Here is a 21755-nt window from a genome sequence, read left to right on the forward strand (position 1 = left end):
GTGGCAGTGCATAGTGAAACTACTTGGGTGTTCATGGGTTGGGATGTTAGGCCCATGAGTTCGGAGAGGTACGTGCCTTTTAGGATCGGTTAATACAAGTGGAGTGTTTAAAAGGGGTGATGGATCGATTCGGGCACCTTTGAAGGTGCTTCAAAAACAATATTCTCAATGAGCTGCAGTAGCTCGTATATAAGAATGTAAACACCGATAAATTAGATCAAATTTGGTTATAAACAAAGCGGAAAATACTCGAAATAATCCTCCGTTGGGAAGGCTAATCAGTTTAAAGCTTTTAACTTGTGTAAACTAAATAACTGAAATAAGGGGGATCAGTTCTTGCAGATATCAGTTTATTTATGGTGAGAACTGAACTGATAACAACTCGAACTGATCAAATCAGTTTTAAAACAAAAGTTAAGCAGTTAAATACACAAGATATGTTTATGAATGTTCGAAAACTTCAACTACTCCTACGTTAATCCTTGTACCACCTCGGGTATGTTCCACTAGAATACTTTGATTTATACAACACCTTGTACAAACCCACTCAACTTAGGACTTACGCTACTGCCTAACTGAACTCCTAGTCTAGACTGAAGACAACACCTTCCAACCAACACTTGTTTAACGTCTATGTATCAAAGACTACATACACAAGTTTTATATCTTTGTGCAAGACTCACTCAGCTATTCAATAAGCTCAACTCTCTGTATATGTGAGTGATTGTGTGTGTGCGTGTGTGAGAACTGAACTATGAATACAACACAAAGATGTTCTCACAAACTGAGATTTTGCTTCTATACTAAGCTGTTGGCATGCCCTATTTCTCTTTTGATCTTCACACACTCCTTGTTTTGGTCTTCACTGATCTTCATCTTCTATTTATAGGCGCAAAGCTTGATCGTATAGTGAGACTCAATTATTGTATCCATTTCATTTTGAATCCGTTCCTTGATATTTGTCTTGTACTTTCCGACAGCCATTCTGAAACGTTTAGGCTTTAAGCACTGCTGCAACTTTTATTATTGTCCTTTGACTGGACAAAAGCTTTTCCTCAGAGCACATAGATGGATTCCATTGAATAAGCTTGTCGTGTTCTTCAAACTCATTAATTCTCAACTGATGTTCTGAAGTGGTCAGTTGAACTGATCTTGAACTGGTTCGATGAAATCAGTTGGCTCGTCAGCTGAACTGATTTCGTTGCTTCAGTTGAACTGGTCAGCTGGAATATTCATTAGTTGAGCTCTTCATCAGCTGGCCGGGCTTCTGAAGATCTTCTGCTGAACTGCTTATCAGCTGGACAATCAGTTGAACTGGTCTTTTGATATTTCAATTGAACTGGTTTGGTTTGGGCGATCAATTGATGCTTTCAGTTTATATCTTGATAGCTTTAGTTTTGGCTCAATAACTGATTAGTTCGAATTCTGATCGGTTCCAGTTTTTGCGCACTTAATAAAAAGTTTTGTTAACATCAAAATCAAGATTGCGAACATGAAATGTTCCGACAAGGGGGGTTGATTAAACACTCTGGCTTTTTGAATCTTTTTGGATATGAATCAGTTCTTTGATTGAATTGATCTGAAATCTTGTATATCAATATAAATTAGTCAACTGATGATAGTACAGAATTAGACTTAAGATAGATTGAATACTTAGGCTAAGGTGCTGTGATAACTAACAAAAAAATATAATTAAACACACGGATTTTTACGGATGTTCAGAGACTTCAAATACTCCTATGTCACCCCTTCTATATCAATGATAGGTCTTTCACTAAAATACTATGATATATTACAATAGATCACAATAATCCACTTCAGTTGGACTTATGCACCGCCAAATTGAAACGCTTAGTTTTTCAATGCTTTACAGTAGATGGAGTAGCCTGAATGCTATGAATAAATACAATGAAATGAGAGCTAAAGTGTGCAATTTGTAATTTGAATGATACTTGAGAATGTATCGCAACTGATAGATGTTTGTAGATAGTTCGTTCAGTGTTTTTCGCCAACCTTCTTCAGCTGAATTCATCAGCTATATATAGTATTCCATTCCAACGGTCACATTGAATGCATTTAATGATTAATATTTGTTGAATCTTCGCTTAGTCCATGTAGATGACTTTATCTCATAGAGGTACAATGTTTCAGGCTGTTATGTTTCATCTGTTCTGCTTTGTTACGGACTGTCAGTTTGTCTGCTGATACAACTTATGACGTGGTTAATTAATCAGGAGTCAAACTGGTCGACTAATCAGTTCATCTGGACAATGATGTCTTCAGTTCTTATCTCCAATCTGTTTATTGAGCATCAAATCATCGGGTTAAAGACTTGTTTATCCTTATAAGAACTTCATTTCTTAATTCATTTAAATTCGACGAGTCTTCTTTCAGTTACGACATCTTAGTTACGTTCGATCAGATTTGTTCTTCAATTCTTTTACGAATTTTTTTGTCAAACTCTGAAACTCATAAATTCCAATAATTCCCCCATTTTCGGTGTTTGACAAAACTTAGATATCTGAACTATTAAACTGATTTTTCTTATATTCTTGGTATAATCTGAAATATTGGAACTGGTTGTAGATAAAATAATGTAAAGATACGTACATATTCAGAAATAGATTTTCATTGAATTTTGATAGATGTAAGTACAGATTCGTACGAACAGTTCAAAATGAAAAATGTGCAGACGTCCCTTAGACTATCAACTGACGTAGGACACTAGATCATTTTTTTGTTTTCTTTTCATCTGGTCCTAGATTAGTTGGTTTTTTGGTTCATACTATTTCTTGCTTCTTGTCTCTGCTGTTGTCTTCTGTTCTTCCCTCTTTTTTTCAACACCCACTGCTCTAAAGAAGTGAAGGAATGCTGAAATGACCTGTACCGCCACATCAACCACAATGTCAATCTTCTTTGATAGACTTGTATTTACGAAATCAATCCGATGGATGAGTAATTCCTAGGAGGAGAGCAGTGTAGGGATTTTAACTGTTTCTCTTTTCATTTTTTTCACAGTAGAGAATAAAGCAGATACATCTTTAGTCAGCTTCTTTAAGTCCTTCATTGTATGATCTTTTAGTTGTCCAGACTCAAAGAATATAGTAGCTTAGAAGACTTGACCTGAGATATATTTGACCCAAGATCTGTGAGATGTGGTAAAATACTATCCAGTATCACATCAGCTGCTAGTGGGAGTTCAGGAGAGCATTCTTCAGTGAGAGCCTTGTCTTTCCCTTTTCCCTTCTAACTGAATTTCACTACTGCTAACTGACCTGAGGCAGCATCTTGGTCTATATCTTCTGCTAGTTCTAGTACTGTCTCTTCTTGAACTGATTGACTGTGAGGCTGATCCTGATGATCAGTTGTAGCACTAGATGCCTCAGCAGTCTTGTTGAAGATAAGTTTGTGAGTATCTTCAGACATGAAGAAAGTCTCAGGAAGCACCAAGTTAGATGAGATCAGTTCTGATAAAACTGATGGTTCTTGGTCTGTTTGAGTGTCAATTTGTTCAGTTGGAAACTGAACTATTTTTGTTTAAACTTCTGCTTCTATTGTTGAGGCAAGTTCTTCTTCTGGAATCGGTGCAACAACAACTTCATCAGCAACTTGATCATGTTTATACTCTAGCTGAATATCTTCAGCAACTGATAGTAACAACTCATCTTTATTTGCTAAAGATAGCTCTTCTTCAGTGTAGGTAGATGGTCGAGCTGATCGTTTAAAAGCTGGTAAAACAATTATCATTGTTGAGGAGGAGGGTTGAGCTTCATAGGAGGATGGATGAGGAATCTCTGGAAGCAGTTCCACCGATTTTATCAAATCTGACTCAGTTTCAGCTGGAACTGGTTAACTGCTCCTCAGCAACTTCAATTTGAGGGAACTCCTCAGCTGTTGTAGGACTGCTGGTTTCCATTGGAACATGTAACTTTTGTCCCATCTCCTAATTTTTTACTTTTGTTTGGAGAGTGATGATATCAAAGTCCAGTTGTTGGAGACTGCTTTATCAGCATATGCAGTCAGACCAGCTGGATCATAGTTCTTCTTCAATTAAGTTGTTACCTCAGTCATTTTCTTGATTTTCATAAAATAAAAGAAGTACGCCATTCTTTCCATGGCTTGGGTGACAGAGGTTGCCTTCACAGCCCTCATCCACTGTTGACTCCAGTGAGATGAAGCGCTTCATAACTATCTTTTTCTTGAGTTTCTTGGCAAGGGTGAGTGTTCGGAACTGTACTTATGCATCATAATGCTCTATTTTCAGCTCAGAATGCTCATTGATATCGTCCATAATTAGGTATATATGTGTCTGAATAGCATTGTTGGGCCTTGGTTCTTAAGTCATCTTTGTCTTGCCCTTCGGATCAGTTAGGTCATGAGACAGATCCAATCCGGAACCATTTGTGTCCACCATTTCTCTGATGAGCACTTCTTTTGGCCGTGCCTGAGGTAGAATTGTGGGGCGGACAATTGTGGTAAGAGGGGTTGGAATCCTAGTTAGCTTCAACTTCTCTCCGGACTCAGTTAATATTGTTGAAATGTAGTCAGTTTTGGTTTTGGTCCGGAGCTCTGCTGATGGCTGAACTGATTGAATCGGAAGTGAAGGGAGAGGTTCTTCAGCTCCGGATGACAGTAATCTGAGCTCCAGTAGAGCTCCTGGAGTGGTAGCCGTCTTGGTCTTCTTAGACCTCGGCTTCTTTATCAGTCGAGGAGAGGGAGTCTTCTTTGAATCACTGTTGGATTGAACCAGTTTCCTCCTAGATTTTGGAGCAACAACTACTTTTGCCATTCCGGCTTTCTTTGATTTAGCAGCTACCTCCTCAACTCCGGATTTCTTTGGCTGAATATTTTGAGCATTGTACACCTTGAATTAGTGACTAAAGAGGAGTATTCCAGAAGGATCCCTGAGTCCTCAATCAGCCTGCTCAGCAAAAGTGAAAATCCCTTCGACTGCTTTGTGGATTACATCATGTTTTTCAAAATTGTGAAGAGAATAGACGACCAGTTCTTCTTGATCCCTTTCACAATCGGTGTTATCACTTGAAATTTCTTGAGTGTCAGGACCATCAAAGGAACCGGATTTTACTAAAATGCCCTTAGCAACAATAACGGCCAGTAGCTGAATCTCTGGCTTCAGTTCCTTCTTGGGGTCGGAGACCTTGACCATTTTTCCACTGGCTGATAACACGGTCTACATTTCTTCAATGTTTGAAGTAGCTACCTCTGAGAAACTGGAGAGGCCTTCAGCTGGTAGTTTGAATAAGTTCCTGAAATATTCTTCATCAACAACCATAAAGTGCTCGTTGACCTTCATTTGGATTTTTCTCTCGTCTTTCACTAAGCTGGACTCATAGATGGATAACACTTCTGATGAGTGAATCTCTTAAGTTTCCAGACCCAAGAAGTGACGAACACAGATGCTTCAATTTTATCGAACACGCTGCGAACTGATTCTTCAGAAAATGACATAATCGATTCGAAATCGATTACAATAGCATTCAACAGGAAAGTTGGGGTTTGTGCTGAAATTTCTAAATATGTCTCATGACTTTTAAAATTTCGGATACATGGCAGTCCGAAAGTAGTTTGACCATAATAATAGGTCATCCAACTGTTGTCATTTATTTTTAGAAATTGAAATTGGGTAGTTACGCAAAAAAAAGATTTTAACGTTCGAAATTTAAAATTAAAATAAATTTAAATTAAAAACCACATTTATTCAAGATTTTCATTTAGGAACTTAACCAAATTAAAGTTGGTCAACCTATGTGATAATATTAATTGATTTAAGTGCTGACTAATCAGTTTGTAACAGACTTAGTTCAATTTATAAATAACTGACATTTGCCTCATACTCACTGAAATTCTTCATTCCCCATAAATTAATTATCAAGATAAATCAATAAGCCCTAAAATATTTCTAAAGTATGAAAAATTAGTCTCGGGTAGTGGCTTAGTGAAAATGCGTGTTGTTTGTTGTTCACTTGAGATGTTGTAACGTCCGAAAAACCAACCTACGTAAACCACATGCATGCAAATTATTTTAATTGCTTAATTGTTTTAATTAATTGATTTTAAATGCTAGCATGATATTTAGTATATGATTAAATGTATGATTGCATGATTAAATGATAATATGACATGATTACATGAAATTAAATATTTTACCCGAATATTCGATAATAGGCAGGGGAATGAGACAGGAGATGACCAAGACAAGAATATGTATTTTTCATTGGAGTTCGAATTATTTTACGAGTCGAGCTCGATTTTTCCCCAGAAGCCAGTTTTGGGCAAACAAGGAGTTTTAAAATATCAAAAATATTATTTTATGGAAACTTATTTTTTAAAAGTTTTATGTTTTAATTACATAAGTGTTATTCGGCCCAATTTAATTATTTAAAGAAGGCTCAATTGCTCTTAAACTTCCAAGGCCAAAACAAAAGCCCATTAATATGTAAATTAAATTATAAATAAGTTACCTATGGCTTTTTCACCCCACAATTCATCAACTAGTAACCGAAATACACCCACACACATACACCACAATTTCGAAAATATTGGGGAAGAAGAAAGCTTGTGTTCTTCGTCGTCCGGTCGTCCCATCGCCAAAGATCGTATATTCGAGCGTTATAAACGCAAAGACACGCTCCTAAACTCTTTTAAACGTCATACAAATCATATTATGCATGATTTAATTGTTTATGTATGAAAAATATAGGTGTTTGATATCTTTTACTGTAAAAATTTTATTTTAAAAAATACGATGATTTCACGCTTGTTTTAAAAATGTTTTCGGATCCCACGAGTACTGTCGCCAAAAAATGATAAAATATGATTGAATTGTGAACAAAACATGATAATATTGATAAGAAATCATTCTGGAACCGAAGGGAATAATTCAGATAAGGAGCCGTGGGTGTATGGCTTGTACAAAAACTCAAAGGACTTGGCTAGGGTGCATATGGCTTTGGGGCTCGACCAGGTCTGGGGGTTGGGTCCTAAGGGTTTCAGGCTTGGGAGGAGTCCACAAAAGCTCGTACTCTCCCCAAGCCTTTCCGCGATCGGCTGCTGCACAGGGGGCCGCTGCTCGGTTTGGGGCTAGGCTAGGTTGTCCATCAGGGTCATAGGGTGATGGGCAGGGGTCGGGTCAGGGGCTGGAATGGCTGAGCTCCATGCTGGCTCGAGCAAACGAGAGGATTGTGAGAGAACAAGGTGACGTGCAGGCTGCTGCTTGTTGTTGGTGACTTACGCGCGGTTCAAGGGGCTGGGCTGATCTGGGTTGGGTCTGGGCGTGGTCCAGGGATGCTTAGGGTCCAGGTGGGCTCAGTGGCAGCTCGGATGGAGGCATCCTAGTGTCCCTAGGAGTCTATAGGCGTGAGTTCAAGCCATGCGCAACCAGGGTCTCGGTTCCAAGAGTGATTGAGCGAGCTAGGATATGGTTCTATGGGCTGGGCTTGGTCAGGAGGGTTCCTAGATGGCTTGTCTCAGGGTTTCGCTCGAGGTGGCTCGGGCGTGGCTCGTGTAAATTAGGAGATTGCTCGGTGTGTTCTACTAATGGTCATATTTCAAATTTAATGAACTAAAATTGGAACCATGGTTCCACGGGTGTGGTTCATGGCTCACAAGGGTTTAATAAATAATAAAAATGTTTATTTAAATTTTGGGATTAAAATAATGAGTTTCGGATTTAACCGGGATTTAATCGCCTCACGAAACGTTAATTAAAGAATTAATTGAAATGCCTAGATTTAAGAGGAATAAAATTATGGAAAATTATCATTAAGCTTAAATAATTCTTTAGAATAATCCCATGTCATTAAAAGTGAGAAAAAGATAAAATCGAGAATTTTTACGTCCAGGGAAAAAACGGTAATTTTACACTTGGGAAAATACATAAACGCTTGGCAGCGTCACGAAGGATCATAATGTATGCTAAATGATATTTATGATTTAAAATGATGATTTTGATGATAATATGTTATTTTATGATTTATGGTAAAGTTGTGCAATTTTTATTGTTTAAAATGCTATTTTTGGAAAGCTATGATATCTTATGATTTTTAAAGAAAATGAAAAATATTTTGAGGGATGTGAATTGACTGTGACATATGATATATGATTTGTGGGGAATCCGTTTATGTGAGGAATGTGAACTTAAAATTTTGTGAGGATGACGTGAAGGCCAAGGCCCAGAGGGACCCCGTTTACGGGCCAAAGCCCCAGAGGGACCCCGTGTATGGGAAAAAGCCCCAGAGGACTCCGACGATCGTATTTCCACGGTGGAGCCTATTGCCCACCCCCATGGACCATGTGGAGCTGAAGACTGATCAGTCGACCAAATGATAAAAGCTATTCACTTTCAAGGATCAAACCTCACCCAAAATGATATATGATTGAAAGATTTATGATAAAAATGATTTTATGATATATGATTTATGATGATGATTAAAGATATTTTTAAATTATTTATAAAGGATTAATTTACGCTCAAAAGGTATTTTAAGATGATTTTACGATTTATGATTTAATTATGTTTAAAATGATTTTAAATGGTTTAATTAGGTTTAAAAGCTATTTTAAATAAAAATATGATTTTTAAATGCATATAATTGTATGTGTATTATTTGATATCTATGTTTAAAACGTGCTGAGTCATTAGACTAACTAGGTTTGTATGATGCAGGATTTGATGATTTATAGGATGTGCTGACGATTGAGTGGATCGAGTGCAGCAGTACACACCCGAGGGTCTTTATGTTTCCGCACTAGCTAGATAGATAAATGATTTAAAGATTTTGTTAATGATTTTATTAGAGATATTTTTATGCTTGATTTTTATTGTTAGTTGATCTTTTCAAATGTCAATTTAGGAAGCTTTGGTTAGTTACTGATTTAGGATTTATCTTATGCACTTGAGATTTAAATTGTTAATTTATTATGATTGTTAAAATGTTAAACTATTTTACTTAGTGAGTATTTTCGAGTTTATGATTAGTATAAATAAAAAAAGTTGAGGTCGTTTCAGATGTATTCTAGCGTGATGTCTTTTTTGAGAGCATGATCTCTGATGAAATGATATCTGACATCAATATGCTTGGTTCTGAAATGAAGAACTGGATTATATGTAATCGCAATATAGCTGGTGTTGTCACAAAATATTGGTGATTCTTCAGTAATAACTCCATAATCTTTCAATTGTTGCTGAATTCAGAGCAGTTGAGCACAACAAATTCCAGCAGATAAATATTCATCTTCAGTTGTGGAAGTGGCAATGGATGTTTGTTTCTTGTTGAACCATGAGATCAGTCTGTCTCCTAGAAACTGTCATGATCCACTTTTACTTTTGCGATGTAGCTTACATCCTACATAATCTACATCTGAATATCCAATTAAATTGAAAGATGAATCCATAGCATAACATAAGCCCACATTTTGTGTGACTTTCATATTCAATACTCGTTTAAGAGCTAAGAAATACGATTATTTAGCATTAGTCTGAAATCTAGGACATAAACATACAACAAACATAATATCAGGACGGCTAGCAGTTAGGTATAATAAAGAACCTATTAAACTTCTGTAGAGTGTCATCTCAACTGATATTCCCCCTTTATCTTTATCTAATTTAATTGATGAACTCATGGGAGTGAATGCGGCTGAATATGTTTCAATCCCAAATTTCTATACAATTCCTTCGTATATTTATTCTGATTGATATAAATATCAGTTCCAGTTGCTTTACTTGTAAACCAAGAAAGAATGTCAGTTCACCCATCATACTCATCTTGAACTTATCATGCTTCAGTTCAGCAAACTTGTCGCATAGTTTGGGATTAGTTGACCCAAATATGATATCATCAACATAAATTTGAACAAGTAATGAATGATCTTTCTTTGTAATTTAAACAGAGTTTTATGAACTGTTCCTACTGTAAAATCATGATCAATTAGAAACATAGATAAAGTCTCGTACCAAGCTCTAGGTGCTTATTTTAGACCATATAAAGCTTTATTAAGATGATAAACATGGTCAGAGAGTAATTGATTTGTAAAACCTGGTGGTTGTTCTACGTAAACCTCTTCTTGTAACTGACCATTTAGAAATGCACTTTTCACGTCCATTTGATATACTTTGAAGTTATTGAAGGATGTGTAGGCAAGGAATATCCTGATTATTTCCAGTTGAGCAGCTGGAACATATGTTTCATCGTAATTTATTCATTCCTCTTGCCTATAGCCTTGTGCGACTAACCTCGCTTTAGTGCACACAATTGTATCATCTTCGTTCATTTTATTCATGTACACTCATTTGGTACCTATAATAGACTTTGAAAGCGGTCTTGGAACTAAATTCCAGACATTGTTATGAGGTAAATTGATTTAGCTCTTCTTGCATAGCAATTTCTCACCTGGTATCAGCTAGAGCTTCATCAGTTTTCTTTGGTTCTAATTGCGATATAAAAGCAGAATGTATGAATAAGTTTAACATCTGATTTCTAGTCTTTACTGGATCAGATGAGTTATCTATTACCAAATTCTGAGGATGATTTCTGCTCCATCTGTAGTTTGAATATGTTAGGCTTCTTTGTATATTTGGTTCAAATTTTAGCGGACCAATTTCTTCTACTTCAGTTTGGTTATCATCAGTTTGTGTTTGAATGTTATTTTGTTGTTCAACAAACTGATCAACAGGAACTGTGTCATGTCCAACTGGTTGTTCTACCACATCGGGTTCTGGTGTTTGAAGGGATTTTTTGATAGCAGGATCTTCATCTTCACTGTCATCCTCCAAATTTATATTTTTTAAGAGATTAGTTAGCTCAACTGAATGAGTTGGCTTATCAGTTAATATAGTTTCATCGGAAACAACATGTATAGATTTTTCAAAATTGAGAGTATGCTTATTAAATATTCTATAAGACTTGCTAACTGATGAATAACCAAAAAATAATCCTTCATCTGATTTAACATCGAAGATAGTTAAGTGATTTTTACTAATGTTATGGATGAAGCACTTGCACCCGAATATTCTAAAGTATGAAACCACACATTTCATACCATGCCAGATCTCATAAGGTGTTTTCGAATGATTTTTATTAATCATCGAGTGTAACACACTGTGTTAGCTGCTTCTGCCCAAAAACTTCGAGAAATACCAGAATCAGCTAGCATTGTTCTTGATGCTTCCTTAAGAGTTCGATTTCTTCATTCAGCTACACTATTCTGCTGTGGTGTTCTTGCAGCTGAGAACTCATGTCTGATTCCCAAATTTTCAAGAAATTGAGATAAAGTTTAATTGACAAATTCAGTTCTGCGGTCAAATCTTATTCTGTCAATCCCAATTGATTTCTCACTTAAAAGTATTTTGAAAAGATTTATTAATTGTGAAGCAGTTTGATATTTTGAGTTGAGAAAAATTACCCAAGCAAATCTTGAGAAATCATCAACAATCATTAAAGTGTATTTCATTCCCCCTAAGCTCATGGCTAAAATTGGATCAAATCTATTTGGGTCCTGAACTGATTAATATTTTGGAAACCCAGACTTGGATCAGTTGAATTGATCTATCCGTTGATGTTTTCCATATAACTTCCCTTAATTGTTGTATGATAGGTGTGTGGTGTGAAGATGATACAACATATGCTTTTGCTCTGTTAACTTTGTTGTTCATCTGGTAGCGTTTCTGAACAGGCTTGCAATCTTAATAGTTATTATAATAGCCTTTTGCTAAGTTATGTTTGCCATAACTAGATCGCTTGGGTGACCAGTTTCTTGAATTACTTGAATTCTTGGGGCTATAACCAACTCCATGCCATTTTTCCTTGTTCATATTTTCAGTTTGCTGCTCAACTCAGGTTATTTATGTACCATGATTGATTTAACTCAATTTTTTCATTGTACCGCTAATTGAGAGTTCATCTTGGCTATTGGAGCCCAAACCAGTCTTGACCCCAACTGGTTTCTGTGAACCTTGCATTTCAGTCAACATGACTAACGATTTATTCCAAACTTGAATTACTTCAGTCAATCTATAGTTTTTTGATCTCAACTGCTAAATCAAAAAATTACTTTAATCCTTTTCAGCCGTTAGCTTAGCAATCTCCTCTTTGAAAATTAAGATTTCATCTGATTTTAAGCTATCAACTGTGTCATTTGAAGGACCATTTTGCCTAGTCTTAGCTTCCTTAAAGGAGATAGCCAGCTTACGGTACTCATTAACAATATCGTGCAGTGTGGAAATGAGTTCTTCTTGTGTAAAGTCTGTAGAGCTAAAGTCAAATACCCGATCGCTTCTAGATTCCAGCTCTACATCATCAGTCATAAGGCATTTCACCTCCTCTTCATTGCTGGAGCTGCTTGAGCTCTCATTTTCTGATGCTTCGCTATCATATTTAGCCCACTTTGACTTGTTCTCTTCAGCTACCTTCTGTGCTCGAAAGACTTTTTACCCTTTTCAACTGGTCTCTTTCTGTCATTTTTCGGTTTTGAACAATAAAAAATAAAGTGACCAATCTTTCCGCAGTTAAAGCACGCATTTGGTTCCTTCTTTGATTAATTCATGTGATAATTTCTTTAGAAGGAACCTTGATTCTTTCTCATGAAGTTATAGAATTTCTTTACAAACAATGACATTGCGTCATTGCTCAGTTGTTCAGCTGATTTTTCAATTGAAATTGTTTGCTCCAGTTTCAGTGCATTTAGGGCAGTTGTAACAGATGGAAATATTGTTTCTTCTTCCCTAGTTTGCATATCGAATTCATAGGCATTTAAATATACAAACAAGTCATGTAGCTCCAGCTTGTTTAGGTATTTTGATTCTCTCATGGCCATAGTTTTGACATCCCATTATTTGGGAAAGCCACACATCACTTTTAAGGCAATCTCTTTGTTTGAGTGCACCATTCCCAGTGCATTCAGTTTGTTTACGATACAGCTTACTCTTTCATCAAACTCATTATTTATTCTCCAGTTTTCATCTTGATATTATAGAACTTCTGACTGAAAGTTTGTGTTCCTTAGTCTGCTCATTTCCTTCACACAACTGAATCAACTTCTACCAAATTACTTGAGTTGATTTACACACTTTGTTTTTCTGAATGTGTTTTTATCCCGCATCTTGTATAGAATATCCTTGGAAACATTGTCCAAGTCTGCCTTTATTTTATTTTCTGAGGTCTACTCATCGCGTGGTTTTTCGATACGATGAGGTGCTCGGTCAGTTAAAGCAACAGTTATGTTTGTTTTTATAATCTTCATGGGTCCGTCAGTTATGGCGTACCACATGTCATCGTCCTGAGCAGCTAAATGAGCCTGCATTTTAATTTTCCAATCTTCAAACTCCTATCTGGAGAACATAGGGATTTTGTTGAATGAAAACATGATTATCAGTTTTGAGTATATTGAAGTATTCAAGACAAGATTAACCTCTCTGATACACTTGTTCGAATCAGTTAATACAAGTTGAGTGTTTATAAATGAGGAGGGGGGTTGAATAAACATTCTGGTTTTTTGAAATCTTTTTGGATATGAATCAGTTCTTTGATTGAACTGATCCTGAAATCTTGTATGTCAATATAAATCAGTCAACTGATGATAATGCGGAATTAGACGAAAAATAGATTGAATACTTAGGCTAAGGTTCTGTGATAACTGAATAAACAATAGAATTAGACAAACAGATTTTTATGGATGTTCAGATACTTCAAATGCTCCTACGTCACCTATTCTATCTCAAGAATAGTTTTTCACTAAAAGCCTATGATATATTACAACAAATTGTAATAATCCACTTCAGTTGGACTTATGTACTCTCAAACTGAAACTCTTAGTTTTTCAACACTTTACAGTAGATAACTGAATAGATCTAGTGAGTAGCCTGAATGCTACGAATAAATACAATGAAATGAGAGCTAAAGTGTGCGATTTGTAAGCTGAATGATACTTGATAATGTATTGCAACTAATACATGTTTGTAGATAGTTCGTTCAGTGTTTTTGTCAGGATCGATTTGAGGGATAATCGTTGAGCTACAATAGCTCGGTTCTTGAAATGTTGAACATCGATGAATTAAATCGAGTTTAGTTTAAAACCAAGCTGAAGGCACTCGAAATAATCTTTTGTAAAAATCGATTAAATTTTTTAATGAAGCATTTTAAAATATATTCAATTTGAAGGAGTAAAAAAATTTTGGTTGAAGCATTTTATCAAACACTTGATATGCAATATTTTGATATTTGAAGAACACATAAAATGCTCCAACAATGCATCTTTAAAACATTAGAAATGATAGTTAAATGCAATAAATAAATAGACACGAATTTGTTTATTGATGTTTGGAGATTAACAACTCCTACGTCACCCCACAATCAACATATAATTTAATGTATCATATGAAAATACTACAAACACATTGTTTTACGTCTTTGTGTGAAGACTCACTCATCTAATATTTGAAATTCAACTCTCTTGTATATGTGTGAGTGATTGTGTGTGAAGAATTTATCTTTTACAATGTACATCTCAAATGTATCATCACACAAGGGCTTGTGCTCTCAACTAGCAGATTTCTTCATGCTAACTGTATATAGTTTGAATCCCATTCAAAAGCTCTTGTTTGATCGTTTGTAAAGTTTCTGTACTGTTTCTGAAATTGAAACAGTCAAATTCGCCTTTGTGGACATTTTCCCGAGCCTAATCTAGTCAACTGGCCCAATTCAGTTCTGGTCTGCTCAACTGGCCCAATTCAGTTCTGCTTTTCTCAACTGGTCCAATTCAGTTCTCATCTGCTCAGTTGGTCCAGTTCAGTTCTTCTTTGCTCAGTTGATCTAGTTCAGTTCTGATCTGCTCAGTTTAGTTTTGGTCTGCTCAACTGGTCCAGTTCAGTTCTGGTATGCTCAACTGATCCAGTTCAGTTCTGATCAGTTCAACTAATCCAGTTTATTTCGGGTCTGTTTAGTTCAGTTCTAGCCTTCTCAATTGTTCCAGTTCAGTTCCGATATGCTGAACTGATCTAAATTGATGGGGTAGGCTGAAATCAGCCTGGTTGATTTCAGCCTGCATAGAACCAGTAGTTCCGTCATTGTTTATTAGCATCTTAAACTCCGATTCAGATATAACTTGTGAATATGATTTGTGGATCATCTTTTTAGCTTCTTAACGCATCCCGAATCGTTTCATTTGGATTATCGAGCTGATCAGGCTGACCAAAATACCGCAACTGCTCATGTCCAATTGATTGTTGTTTTCGTGCAATCAGTTTGGTATTTCAACTATCAGTTTGGCCTAGATAACATTCAATTTAGCCCAACTGACGTAAAATACGGCTTGTCTCAAATTGAATTTTTTATTCCATCATCTTGATAACTGGTCATTTGAATTACCAAGTTGTGAGATATCATCAAAATACCGAAACTTTCCAAATTTTCAGTTTTGCTAAATTCGAGTTTCAGCTTCCATCTTAAGTTAATAACTTCACACTTGAGTAAATATTTTAGAAACACAATACATAATTTTGTTATCATCAAAATCAAGATTGTTAGAGTTTCTGAACCCAACAGTTTTTCACCAACCTTCTTCAGCTGAATTCATCAGCTATATATAGTCTTCCATTCCAACGGTCACATTGAATGCATTTAATGATTAATATCCATTGAATCATCGTTTAGGCCATGTAGATGACTTTATCTGACAGAGGTACGATGTATCAGATTGTTCTGTTTCATTTGTTCTGCTTTGGTACGGACTGTCAGTTTGTCTGCTGATACAACTGATGACGTGGCTAACTAATCAGGAGTCAAACTAGTCATTGATTGGTTCAGCTGAACAATATCAGTTTTAACTTATGTCTTCTCAGTTTGAACACTTCAGTTGATATAGGTCTTTTCAGTTCAGTTTTGCGATGTCTTCGTTTCTGATCTCCAATCTGTTTACTGAGCTTCAAGTCATCGGTTTTAAGACCTGTTTATTCTTATAAAAACTTCAGCTCGTAATTCATTTAAATTCGATAAGTCTTCTTTCAGTTACGCCCGATAAGTTTGTTCTTCAATTCTTTTACGGATTTGTTTGTCGAACTCTGAAACTGATAAATTCCAACAATTTCTATCTGCTGGTGTTGTCTTATATCTCTTAGAGATTAGTCTTAACCTTTCTCGACCATTGGCCCAGTCGCCAGCAGAGACAGTATTACCAATTAAGATATGATGTCACTTTTTTACGACCCACTTATCCAATTAGATCAAGCAATGCAACGTCAGCAGCTTGACACATGAGAACTTTCCAAGAGATCACGAATCTCAGTACTACTCTCAATCATGCACGCTTAACCCAGCATTTCCCCACACTAAATATACTTCTTGGGAGACTTGAACCCATGACCTTGCTTTGATACCAATTTTTAGGATCAAGCACTTACCACTAAGCCAAAAGTTATAGTTGTTAGCCAAAGCACAACATTATTTCTTACATTTGTGGCAACGCAGAGTGCACCTACTTGAGTGCTAATAGCTCGGGCTATTAGGCTCATGAGTTTGGGGAGGTGTGTGTCTATCTACTGGTGCTGTCTCATATCCTTTATAGATCAGTCTTACCCTTTCTCTACAGTCGGTCTTGGCCCCAGCAGAGACAGTATTACTCGTTAATATCTGGTTTCACTCTTTTACGACCCATTTAGCCAACCAGATCAAGTGGCGCAACGTCAACAGCTTGACGCATGAGAACTTTCTAGGAGGTCACCTATCTCAGTACTATTCTCACTCAAGCACACTTGACCTAACAAGCTACTTTCCGTTTTCCACTTCAACAACATTTCAATCATGTTTTTGGTGAGACATGCCACTGATTCAGTCGGTTCATCATCATTTTCAGATACATCGATTTCCTCATAAGATTGTAAAGAAATTCTCATATTTTTTTTTTCTTGTGCTTGAATTTCATCTCAAAAGTTTGAAGAGAACCCATCAAATCATAAAGTTTGAAGAGAACCCATCAAATCATAAAGTTTCATGGAGTCAACAACTTTTGTTTTTTCAATTGCCGCCACTTTTATGTCGAATATTTTAGGAAGAGATCTCAAAGTTTTTCTAACAAGCATTGAATCAAAGTTTTTTTTCTCCTAGAGAAAACGCCTCATTAGCTATGTCAAACAACTTGCCATTGAAATCAACAATTGTTTCATCTTTATGCATCCTTAACTCTTCGAACCTAGAAGCAAGAATTTGAAGTTTAGAAATTTTTACAACAGTCGTACCTTAATATACAGATAGAAGAATTCTTCATGCTTCCTTGACATATTCATAAGTTGATATTAGTCTAAATTGATTAGCATTAACGACATCGAAAATTTCATTCAAGGCTTTCCAATTGTTGTTAGCTAATTGATCCTCGTTAGCACTCCAAGTTTCTTCGAGTTTGAGAATTTTATTTCCTTCGTCATCCATCTTTGTTGGGTTCTCTCATCCTGTCGAAAATAATTTCCAAGACTTTTCATCAATGGAATTTGTGAATGATCTCATTCTCCATTACCAATAGGAGTAATTTGTACCATCAAGTAATGGTGACTTGGAAGTAGATCCTCTTTTACACATAAAATCCATAATATTAAAATCGAACTAACACAACCAAGATCACACTATAATAAATAATGAACTTGCTCTGATTTCAATTGAAAGTGTGTTATCCTGCTCTAATCAATCTATAGTCTATATTATGCCAAATGTAAGGAAAGTAATTAGCATTATTCTTTTTTTTTTGGGAATGATTAGAAATATTCTTGAGACGACACTTTGAAGGTGCTTGAAGAGGATACAATGAGAATATACCTAATCTATACCATTCTCAATAATTCATGGACATTCTGTCTTCTTTATTCATTCTTAATAATGCATGGATATCTGCTGCTTAGCGAATGACAATCTTATAATTTATATTTAAATCAATGGATTTGAAATGATAGATTTCGAGATCTTTGACTCGTTTGGATGATTATATTTCAAGAGAATTACAATATATTGATTAGGTCTCTTGTGAGACGGTCTCACGAATCTTTATCTTGAAGACGGATCAACTTCACCGATATTATTTTTAGCATAAAAACTAATACTTTTTCATGGATGACCCAAATAAGAGATCTGTCTCACAAAATACGACCCGTGAGGCCGTCTTATACAAGTTTTTACCCAATATGTTTTATGTAAAGTTAAGTAATCGTAATAGTACTAATTATGATGTATTTCAAACACACAAATTTGAGTCATTTGAACTCATTCTCCACATTTATTCCTTCAAATCAAATGCATCTATCTAAATGGAATCTTAAATTATAATAATATTTGGATTATGAGTAGGTATCTTGTGAGACGGTCTCACGAATCTTTATCTGTGAAACGGGTCAACCCTACAGATATTCACAATAAAAAATAATACTCTTAGCATAAAAAATAATATTTTTCATGGATAACCCAAATAAGAGATCATTCTCACAAAATACGACCCGTGAGACCGTTTCACAAAATACGACCCGTGAGACCGTCTCACACAAGTTTTTGCCTTGGATTATTTGGTATAAATGATGTGATCCTCTCTTAGGACTAAGTTGAACAAAATTCTCACAATTTATATATATATATATATATATATATAATTTTAATGTGAGTTATAAGTAATTCAGTGGATAGAATCATTGTTACTTGGGTTTAGGTTATAGGTTCAAATCTTACTGAGCTCATTGTTTTATTATTTTATTTTTCTATATATTTTTAAATTTATATATCAAATTTACAGTGTAGTCCCTCACTATTTCTTATAATTATATTTTGATCCTCGTTTAAATATAAATCAAATGAATTATAAAAAATATTTAACAAGAGCGTGCGTCGATGCAATAGTATATATATGGCGACGGTAGTAAGCTGGCAATATTTCTTAGGCTTTTCGGTTAAGCTTGATTAATTAGCTCAGGCTGTACCAAGTTGAGATGAGTTGTGTAGTGCCCAGATTCAGTACACGTATAATACATGCATTTATTTAATTATTAAAGCATTTATTTAAGTTTAAATTGAGTTTTTAGCCATGCATGATTTATTTAAATGCATTATTTTAAATTAATTATGTTTATGTGATGCACGTTAAAATATTTTTCGAGTTTCATGTTTCAGGCGATTACTCGATGCGGGATCGAGAAAAAGACCGGTGACGATTTTGGCAATTTAAAATGTGGTATTTTACTTTAAGTTGAGGTTGTGGCATTTTAACTAATTTATTAAGTTGGTAGTATTTTAAAGCCTAATTTTATTTACTCAGTGATTTTAGAGTTTGAAACTTTTAAAGTTAGCACTTTGGGTGTGTTAATTTTATAAGGAGATTTAATTAAGAGTGTTAGTATTTTAAATAGTTTTATTTATTATTTAATTAAGCAATTTTTCCCTAAATTACTAATCACACACACACACACTTTTACACACACCTAGAACCGATCAAAACACACACACACTTATTTCATTCAATTTTTATTACTTTTGAGAGGAGAATTACTAGGGTTCTTACTCCTAGAAGCAGCCGCCCCATCCCTCTATATTTCCTAGCGAGTTTTCGTTGGTTTTCTTCAAGAATTTTAGCGCCACGTTCGTCCCGGATCGACCCTCACTCCGTCTCCGCTTCGGTATCGTCGTTACGGTATTTTAAATATCAAAAGGCACGTATATTCTGTTATTTCTGCATCGATCTTGTCATATTATGCGTTGCGTTGTTATTTATGTGAAAATTCATGGGTGACGTTCGTTATTTGAGCGGAAAACGATTTGGATCAGTTTTGAAATAAGTTTAGATCTCAAATCCCGTTTTTGCTGTTCTTTTGAAAACTGAGAATTTTCGGTCGGGATTCTGAGAAAACTTTCAACGTGAAAAATGTAGAAGTTTTTGATACCTTCGATTTGATATAAAATTCGAAATATTTGGATAAAAATTGAGTGAGTTATGATGTTTTTTGTGGGACTGCTCAAACTTCGTTTTTCAGAAAATTATGTGTTGATGCATTTTTGGGATTTTATTGTTGCAGGCTTCGTTGGGAATCGACGGGTGATCATTGCTGCGTCTAAGTATGATTAGTATGATGTTGGGTTGTTATTTGACATGTCGTTTGGTGTTGTTAGGCAATCGAATACACTAGAAGTCGTAGGAACCAATTTGGTGTCAATTGCCACGTTTTTGAATTGTATGTGTCGTAGGGTGAACGTCGTTGCTTTAGGTGCTTGTATGTAATTGGTTCGATGTTTTGGCATGTTAGGATGTGTCTCGAGGTGTCGGTTCTTGGTCCGTACAAACGAGTCTAGAATGTTAAGCATGACACGTACATGATTTTCGTGAGTTCGCGTCCAACGAGAATACACGGACCCTGGCACGGGGTCCGTGTCTTTGTCTATTCCTGATCGTCATTTTTGCGCACGGACACGGACCTCTACACGGACCATAGCACGGGGTCCGTGCCTTTGTATTCTTTTCGGTGTCAATTTGCGCACACACACGGACCCTTACACGGACCTAGACACGGGGTCCGTGCCTTCCTCCTTCTGCACGACACATTTTAGCGCACGAACACGGACCCCTACCCGGACCTAGGCACGGGGTCTGTGTCCTTCATACTTTGGGAAAAGTTTTATATAGCATGTTCGGGGTTTGATGTCACGGTTTAGTACGATGATTTACAAGGTCGGGTCATGGCAATTTTAGAACGTCCTAAGGAATTGAATGAGCTCGTAAGTAAGCATGATTACCTACGTCTAAGTTATGCAAGTTAAACATGTAAATTCATGATTAATAAGTGTAGCAACGGCCCCAATCGAAGTCCAACGAATCCCTCAACGCCAAGTAAGTATGTTGACGTGCAAAAGAAAATATTTCAAGTCTTTTTTAGGTATGCTAAATGTCTTGTGACCAAATTATGAATGGGTTTGGAAGTCGGTGAACGTGGCCGAGGACCTCTGCACCCCGTTAAATTATGAAATGGTTTAGATCGTGATTGGATAGCGTTAAATCATGAACGTGGACCAATCAGCCTGTTAAATTATGAACGGGGATCTCATGTATGTGGCAGTGGATACGTCCCTGTCATCCCAGTACTGTGGTTTAGTCTGATCAGGCGAATTATGTTATGGGTCACTTGCTTTGAAACATCCTCTACGCAAAATGATTAAGTTATGTATGTTCATGTATGCAAGCACGTTTAAGAAAAGTTTATGTTGATGGCACGTCTAAATATGTATGTACGTATGTTCAATTTTATTATGCAAGTTCAAGTTTTCAGTATGTATGTCCTATTTTAAAGTTGCATGTGATTTTATTATGTACTACTCGTTACTTCCAGTTTATACGTGTTGAGTCTTTAGACTCACTAGACGTGATCGATGTAGGTCAGGATGTTTATGAGGAGACCGAAGGTGGGGACCGAGGAGCAGGCTTGGACTGAGCGGGAGGCTAAACCCGAGGACCGCCATGTTTTAAGCTTTATGAAAATATTGAACACTTTTGTCAAACCTTAACTTTCAAATATGTTGTTGCGACAACTTGTGAGGCGTACAGTTTATTTATTTTAGCTAATTTTGAATGTTCACGTTTATTTAAGAAAAATTTTAATACTTCCGCAAATTTTGAGTAGTAAAAGTACGGTACGTTACAAGTTGTCTCTTTGAATTTGAATGAATTCAACTTGTCCAACCGGGATAATTCTGAATTAAGTTGGATAATTTCCAGGTATGCATAAA

Source organism: Primulina tabacum, chromosome 2 (assembly GCF_025594145.1).
Source record: "Primulina tabacum isolate GXHZ01 chromosome 2, ASM2559414v2, whole genome shotgun sequence".
NCBI classification, from domain to species: Eukaryota; Viridiplantae; Streptophyta; class Magnoliopsida; order Lamiales; family Gesneriaceae; genus Primulina; species Primulina tabacum.